The 8,840-nt window shown below is 37.0% G+C and overlaps 1 protein-coding gene across 1 annotated transcript in view; it reads right to left on the bottom strand.

Moving 5' to 3' along the window:
* Positions 1-8,084, bottom strand: part of LOC107744650 (receptor-type tyrosine-protein phosphatase S-like) — a 66,235-nt gene extending 58,151 nt beyond the window's left edge. The window contains exon 1 of the mRNA XM_016558455.1: positions 7,664-8,084. The gene's annotated coding sequence lies outside the window, so the exon portion shown is untranslated. The remainder of the gene's footprint in view (positions 1-7,663) is intronic.
* Between the last annotated feature and the right edge of the window lie 756 nt (positions 8,085-8,840).

The raw sequence follows: 8,840 nt of genomic DNA, 5'->3' as shown, positions 1-8,840 counted from the left end.
CAAACACACAAACACACACACACACACACACACACACACACAAACATGTTAGCTTGACCTTTGGCTCTCAGCTGAATACATTTAGTTTGATTTCTCAGATCTTTCATGCATTTTAGGATACAGATATCTGGGGAGATAAACAAAGGGCGCGACGGCCATCCATCACTTTCAAAACCCGCCGCGCTAAACTCAAACAAGACTGGCCTCTGCTACGAATTACTAGCACGTCTCTCTGCCAACTATTTTGAGAACAAGAGCGCAGTGATTTACAGCATATAGGCCTAGTTCGTGTATGAAAGCTGCAGATGCTAATAGAGTTTGTGCAACGTACACATTTCATGCTCAAGGTAAAGAGGCAGATGAGAGACACACAAAAATGACATTACCAATGCTAATTAGCAACTTGTGTAACGTGACGTATTGGCAAGTGGAATGGAAGCATACATACACATGCTAAACATGATAATATAATGTCAAAAACTATTTTCGAAGTAAACCAAAGATTATTGGAGTTCATTTTACAAGAAAAAAACATTTCAGTCTTTTTACTTAAAAAAAAACACAAAAGAGGTTTAATTGAATGTGTTACTTACTGCTTCTTTGTAATTAATTTTGAAGCTTCTTTCTAAATGACAACTGTTTCTACACCAAATTATTTAGTTATTTATTAAAGATAAGAACAAACTTATCTTTACAAACTTAAAATATTAAATTAATAATAAAATAAAATAAAATTTAATTAAATAATAAATAATTAATTTAAATAATAAAAATAATAAATTAAAAATAATTTAAAAATTAATCTTAATGTACACATGGTACAGACCAAGGTATTTATTTATTATTTATTTAAGAACAAACAATTAGCCACTTAACAGAAAAAAAACAATACAATAAATATTGTAAATACACTAATATATTTAAGAAAAAAAAAATCATAAATTAAAGTGAAAACTGATTAAATGATTTATTAAAGATAGGAACAATTAACCATGTAATATATAATAAAACAAATAAAAATAAATAAATATGAAATTTAAATCATTTAAATAGGAAACTAAAAATTATTTGACAAAAAAGTAAAAAAAAAAAAATACAATCTTATTTATTTTTTTATAAAAAACATGTTGAATTTAGCTAAGATTAAATACAATACAATTTTAATTTGAAAAATCGTAAGAATTATAAAGATTAATTAATAACAAATATAATATTTTTATTTTAAATATTTATATATATTTTTGCATTTTTGGCACTAATGGTTCCATGAATACCTTTAACATCCATGGCATCTTTCCAAGGTTCTTTATAAATAAACCTGGCTTATTTGCTAAACTTGTTTTATGAAACAGGCCCTGGACTCGCAATATCAGACTCATTGGCAGGTTGTCGGTATTTTCCCCCAAAGGCGGTTGGTCTTTTAAAATGGATTACTTGTGCATATTGATTTGTTTATCTCAATTTATCTGACTTTCCAATTACGTTTTCAATGGCAGGAGGCTTTTGGTGATTACAAATGTGAAGGTACACAAGAAAGCTAGCACGAATGCTCACGAATACAATAAACATCTTCAGGTGGCGTCTCAATGCTGCAATTAAATCAGAGTTAATGATATTATCAGTCGGCGTCCTGCAGGCCTTGTATTTACACGTCAGGATGTCATATCGCAGGAGGGCAGGGTTAGGGGATGTTGTGCGCGTAACAAATCATCTTTCTCTCTCTCGCTTGAAGAGACAGAGCGAGTGAACTCCCTCGCACTCGCTCTTTTACGCCCCGTTGACGCTGAATCCATAGCATCCCCGGCTCAGTCGTGTTGAACGCATCCTCGTTCACTCAAAGAACACAATACAGCTATAATTACAGAGGCTCAAACTGAAAATGCCACGCAGGAGTGAACATACTGTTTTTCCACCTTTAGCTTTCTGTGCTTTAAGCAAAATCTAAAATCATTTAGTTGGAACGGTTAATAATCATAGACTTTCACTTTGAGAAGGATAAATATAGTAATTTTAAAAAAATTATTGTGAATCTCATAAAACCTGTCCAAGAACATTATAAATTGTATGGATATTTTTTTACTTAAAATATTTATTTATTTATTTTTATGGCAATTAAGCACGTTTGCCTAAATTCTCATCAGGGTTTTTAATATTAACTGAAACTAAAAGCATTAAAATAAATAAATCATTCATTACTAATAAACACTAACTAAAATCAAATCAAATATTTAATAGAAAATTTTTTTTACATTTTATTTCATCTAGTTGCCAAGGTAACATTATACTTCATGGTAAATACATAAAAATAAAAACCAATATTTACTGCAATATTGAAGCAATAATAATCACTCGCTTTGACACAATCTGTATTGTTAAAAGCGCTATGTAAATAAAGGTGACTTGACTCTCAAAATAAATACTTTTTCTTAAAAAAGAAATATAGTAACAGGAATTTAGATGGAAATGTGGCATTTAAATCATTAAACTTCATTCTCTTTATGCAGAATATTTTTGGTGTGAAATTCAACTTGGATGCATTTTCGTGAGACCCATTGGAAGTCTTTGAATTTGATGCGCTCGTAATGCACAAATGCAAATAGAAAAACGGTACTTGAGTGAGATCACTCATGCTAATTCAGCACTGACTAGAACAAAAAGAGATGTGATTTTTATTGAAAAACAGAGCCGCGTTTCAGGAATGTAATGAGTTTCCAACAGAGCTTAATCACATGTTGACATTTGTGCTAGTTAGAGGCTATAGCTCTCTCCGTTTCTCTGCTGTCAAACCATTATGTCATTCCTAATTAAGGGAGCATGGCTTGCATTGACAGGCAGGTATTTACTTGTGTTTAACCCCATCTACCCTTGACTGACTGTTTCATAACTACAAGGCCCCTCTGTCCACACGCATACAAATACGGCTTCAGCTCCCAGAGGCCCGTGTTTTCATGCTTGCATTACAAACAATTACACACATTCATCAGCCCTCAAACATTCCCACCCCCACCAATGTATCTTGTCCTTTCCTCCTCCTCCTCCTCCAACCCCGTTCCCCTCCGTCAGCTGGGAATCTACCCCCGATCCTAACAGATGTCCCTGATTTGGGCGAAATGACAACAAAAGGCCGGGCTCTGAAAAAGCCAAGGCTTTCCCATATTGCCCCGAGCTTTCTGCTCCCATACAAAGGGCAGCGGATTAGCAGCTTTTAGCACATGAAAAAGCCCCTCATCCTGAAAACTGCCCCCTTAACTGGGCCCTGAGATTTCTATAGGGTCACTATAAACCCCTTCAACTCTACTTGGTCCCAAACAAAACCTGCCGTAGGCCTACCGAACCAGCATCCTGTCTATGCCCCAACAAATTCCTACGCTTCACCAAGCAAGACCCCTGATAACCATCTTAAACCAGCACACATCACTAAGCTAGTACCAGGACATTTGGAAAATGGGATATTTAAGATATTCAAGAGGAATCTACCTTGGATTCACTGTCTTTATTGATTTGGTTCCACTTAATGACTTGAAGGTATTTTGGAGTCCAATTGGAGTTGCCCCAGAGAAAGGTCATAAACACTCCAAGTCTATCAAACAAAGATCCAACCCTTTAATCTGGTTCATTGGGGTCTGTAAACTACCGAGCCAAAGTGGAGAATAAGTAGACCAATCACAGATGGCATCTTGACCTCCAGCCATGGAGAACAGGGTGGGGACGGGTCTCCACAACCCTCGGAGGGGTCATAACTCAGACTGAAGCCAAGGTGAGGCGTGTTTATGACAGATCTGCATTGTCTAAAGCTGGGCGGGACGCCCATCAACCCGGAGTGCCAGCTGGTCATCATACTTAAAGAGCAGAAAGCAGAAAAATCACCATGGTGGGGGGTAAACAACAAGTGCCCCCAATAAAATGACCAAACATATCGAGGCTAGAGAGAGGGGTGGAGGTTGGATGGCGGGTATAACACGGATGTAACACCCTTCTACCGTAATGAACACATTATCACAGTGGCATTAGAACAAGCGGAGCATATCATTGGTTTGAAATCCAGTCTTGCGGTGAGGGCTTTAAGCTTAGGCCTTGCTAGGGTGAGTGGGGAGAAGGTAGTAGCTTTTGGCTTTATCAGCACCGCCGCAGTACTGAGAGCCCAGAGACCGGATGATCAGTCCTGCAGCGTCACGTAGGCAACCAGCCAAGCGTGAGATGAAATTAAACTTTCAGCGAGATGGATCAATCCCGTCAGCAGGAGTGGGTTGCTTGGCGTCTTATCTTGGATTTGCCGTTAACCTGTTGGACAGAATGGGCAACATAGGCCAGAGAGTTAATATAATTTACCAGCAGAGGCTATTCCTCATCTTCAACAAGGCTTGTCATGGACAATGTTGCGATTTACTCAGGAACTCGTCTGAACAAGTGCTGGATAATTCCGCCAGACTGACCGGTTGTCCCCTGGGTTGTAGAGTAAGGCGGCAACCGTGGCTGAACAGAGAGGCCTTGGCTCCTTCTGCTTGGACGTGCATGTGGATGCATGAGACAGTCGCATTAAGACCAAAAGAGCTCGTTTCAAAGACACTGCACTCATTCTTTTATAACCACCAGACAAATTGCACCCACTATGAGCTGAAGAGCACCGATTTAGCACTCGGGACAAATTAAGGGGAATAAACACAATTAGCTGGCAGAGCTTAGGCACTGGTGAACATCTCTCTTCCCCTCCCTTTTCTGCTGATAATGTGAGGAGCTCCAGCGCAGCTGCCATTACCGCCACCACTGCATCTGCCATTCAAAACCCAAGCTGATAATTGCACTGCTCTCGCTTCTACACAAACTCACCTAAATTTATCTATGACTACGATCACATTGGCACACACGGGTTACAATAACCATCGTGAGAGGGAGCTTTTTGCATAATTGTTGTTTTGATATTTCTGCCACTCCATTAGCATTTCCTGCATTAAATCTATCCACGGCGCCATTGAATACAAGGCTGTGCGCAACACTATTCAATAAAATGACTCTTTGTGTACAGTAGGAAGTGATATATGATCTCTAATGCTAAAAGAAAACTAAATTCAAGAAAGATACTGCTTGTGGAGGAAATTGTATTATTATCTGAAATTTTTTTTCTTTACTCTACTATAGAATGCTTCATCATCAATATGCTTGAGTTTTTGATGAGCTGAGAGATAACAGGAAAAGTATTTAATGTGTGTGTGTGTGTGTGTGTGTGTGCAAGACAAACATGAGACAAGAAATGCTATTTTATACCTAGCTTCTAAGAAAATAATTTGCATTACTCAGAAATGCATCTAGGGGACATAGGCTAGTTGGACACCTTAAATGGACACATAGGTTGAATATGCATTATGATTGGATGAGATAGAAGCATCCTGGTTTTATTAGGGTATACATGCTGAGTTTAAGTGTTCCTTCTTTTGTCGCACTCTGCAGCCAATCTGTATGACTGACTGTATGACTGTTGGACATTTCTTGCAGGAAATTAATATTCAAAAGACTTTCTGCCTCTTGCCTTATTGAAATAGAAAATTGCCTGCTCATTAAAGCATGGCACACTTTATATTTAGAGTGATCATTAGCTACTCTAGCTCACATAAACAGAAGGCTAAATCTGTAATGCACGCAAATGCAAGAGCGCTGCCCTTCTCTTCTCTCTGAAGTCGGAAGAATATTTATTTTGGCATAGCATGTCCAGAATCTCTCTGAGGCATTGTCCTTTGATCCCTGTTTAAAATGGGGAAAAAGGTTACAGCGATAAGTGTAGGAAAACACAAAAAACGACACCAGAAGGAATAGCTTCGCAGAAATGAATTTCAAAACCTTAGGGAAGACACCTTACAAAAGACATTTCACCAGAACTCATATCCTCAGCTCAATTCAATTAACTTTTCGTCCAGAGGTGACACAGAGTGCACACGGGAAATCAAAGTTAGTTCGGCAAACGAAGTTTTTACATCTGCTGAAAAATTCCTTCATTCTGACACAACCAGACTTCATTGATTTCTTGTTTGTTATTGTTTAGCCGCAAAAGAAAAATGAGCGAAACTACAGGTCTATAGACCACAGTCACGGCTAACGGCTTCTGTTTGGCTGCATTCCTACGCATTTGTCTTAACATCTCTCAAGATCTGACAGTGATCAGCTATGATAAATTGTCCAATTATAGTGGCATTTAGAAACTAAAGCACACTTGTGAGTTTGCATCACAGAACAAAGACTGTGAAAACAAACACGTTTTTGCCATTAATGCTCAAAAAGCTTGTACGTATTTCATGAAAGGATCAATGATGGCTGTCCTTCTCGAGTAACTCCTAGAGTAGATCTTTACTATCAGACTTATTGGATGAGACGTCAACAAAGTCTAAATCTAAATTTCTTGGAGATCAAAGTGAACCGTTAAGCCAAACTTTTCTCAAAAGAAGAACCAGAGTACTTCAGTCCAGACTCATTTTGATACGGGGCCCCTGAAGTCACATTAAACTGATTAATGACCCCTGCATTGTCTGTGACTAAACGAATCAAGACAATACCTGCACTATGCTTTTATGCTTCAGTCTCACTAAAACCTTTAATATATGAACGTATGTAATGTTTCAAATGACAGTAAACTTTAAACTGCTATATTCAGCAGGCCATGGCACAACTTAGCTGAAAGAAAGCATAACTTATAGACAAGCATTTATCTGCCAGGAAAATAGACAAAATCCTCAATATAATAGCTTTGCAAGAAAGACACTCGGTGAATAGAATCAATATTCTCTACAATAATGACTTTTCATGCTTTCTATTCAAAACCAAAATGCAAATGTGTAATATATTATTTTCTACTCTATAAACTCCGCATTTGCAGCAAATGTCAATGAATCCATTACTTTAAACCTCCAGAAAGTTACTTTCCAATTTTCCTCATTATCTGGGTTTGATTTTACTGTCTTTGCGTTCAAATTCTCAGAGACCTTGAAAAATATTAGCATCCATTTTACTAAATAAACCTTTTTTGTTCACAACGCATTCCCACAACTCAACCAAAAGCCAAATTCACAGATATTAATGAAGCATTAACCTGCATCACAAAGCAAGCACGCACTTTTCAGAAAAATGTGACAACTTCCCAAATGTAGTATGGTTGCTTCTGATTAGGGTCATGTTGACACTTCAAGAAAAATTACAATAAAATAAATCCATAATGGCAAAAGTGAACATCCACAATGTGACAATTCAATGCATTTCATCATTTTTATACTTTGGGTCTTAGAGATCCAATCAAACTAAATAAATGCAACATTTAAAACGTCCTCTATTGAAAAATGTTACCAAATTTGTTTATAATCACTCATAAGACCTGAAAAAGTCATGAAGTTTTTAAACTATTGAAAGTGTCCCAAAGACCCCAAGCAGAACGTTACATGAGGAAAACAACAGCCTAACAAGCCATCAAAACCGCTAAGACTCAATTACTACAATTTATGTTGCAAAAACTGCACATAACACACAAAAACATTTCGATATACACAATGCGATTACAGCGACATCAAGAAAATCTCTAAATAATTTTATCTAAAGATTAGACATTGTCTAAAAAAGTTGCTGAAAGAATGCACGAATGATTTTACGTTTTAAAATGACAATTTGAAAAAACTAATTTACTTACAATAGTTCCACGCGCGTCCAAGTAACTTTATTTCGGATCGATGCAGAAGCGGTACGACCATATAATTCCCCTTAAAAGCGTCCTATGCTGCATCCATATAAAACAGGAGGGGGAAAAATCCAAATAACACCTTGGATACGCGAAGTTTTCAACCGGACAAAACAGTTATCCGTGCCATGTCGACGGCGTCCGTGCGTAAACTCTCCAAGAGCGCACGAAACTCCAGAAACGCGTTATAAAACGAGCTTTAAATGTCGGTGGATAGTCGTTCCACCGCGTCCCAGAGCTGGATCGGATTCTTTTCTTTCAGGTCCCGGACTTAGACTGGGGGTAGGGGCAGTTTGGTGGGGGTTTCTTTAGCCCCCCCTTTTCTCCCGCTCCCCAAAAACAGCGCAGCAGGCGGAGGGAGGCCTCTGCGTGCTCACGTCACCTCTCCGTAGTGAATAAACGCGCACAGATGAGATTCTGTCATTTGAAACCCTCACTAAAACCATCCCACCTCCAAAATAAGAAGACTGCTGGATTATTTTTTTATTTGAACTTTATTTGAACGTTTTTCTTAGTAGAATCTAAAATTACATGTATAAAATAATACAATTATGTTTTATTATATTAATAATGACGATTAATATAATAAAAATAATATTAATATTATATAATTACAATATTATATAATCTTAGAGCATTATTTTTTTTGTCCTTGTTTATTGATTCTGCTGTGTGCCAGCTATTTATTTTGAGATAATGGCAGACTGACTTTACATTATCCCTGCATATTTATTTTATTTTTTTTATTTTTAATGATTATTTCAAAAATCAGACTTACTATTTTTACATTGCACATGATAACAATTAAAAAAACTATTTACTTTAGTCTGTAAGGAAGAGATGTGCCTAAAATGAGAAACATTTTATGATTTAAGGAAAACTGGGAAGGGTCCAACAGTAATTTGCATTCGAAAAAACCAAAGGGTATTATGTAAGGAGTATTCAAATTCTTATGAATTTCAAAAGTACTGGAAAAAAAATGCATCACTGGGTGTTTATCAGAGACAGCATCTGTTTTATTCATGAAAATAAATGATGAACGAATAAAATAAGTATCACAATACATACTGTGTTGACACACCGTAAGTTAAAGGGCTGCTCCTATTACAGCAAAACAATGAACAAAGGC

The sequence above is a fragment of the Sinocyclocheilus rhinocerous genome, unplaced genomic scaffold (assembly GCF_001515625.1).
Source record: "Sinocyclocheilus rhinocerous isolate Xijiao unplaced genomic scaffold, SAMN03320098_v1.1 scaffold47, whole genome shotgun sequence".
NCBI lineage: Eukaryota > Metazoa > Chordata > Actinopteri > Cypriniformes > Cyprinidae > Sinocyclocheilus > Sinocyclocheilus rhinocerous.
This window is presented reverse-complemented; position numbering and strand designations above follow the sequence as displayed.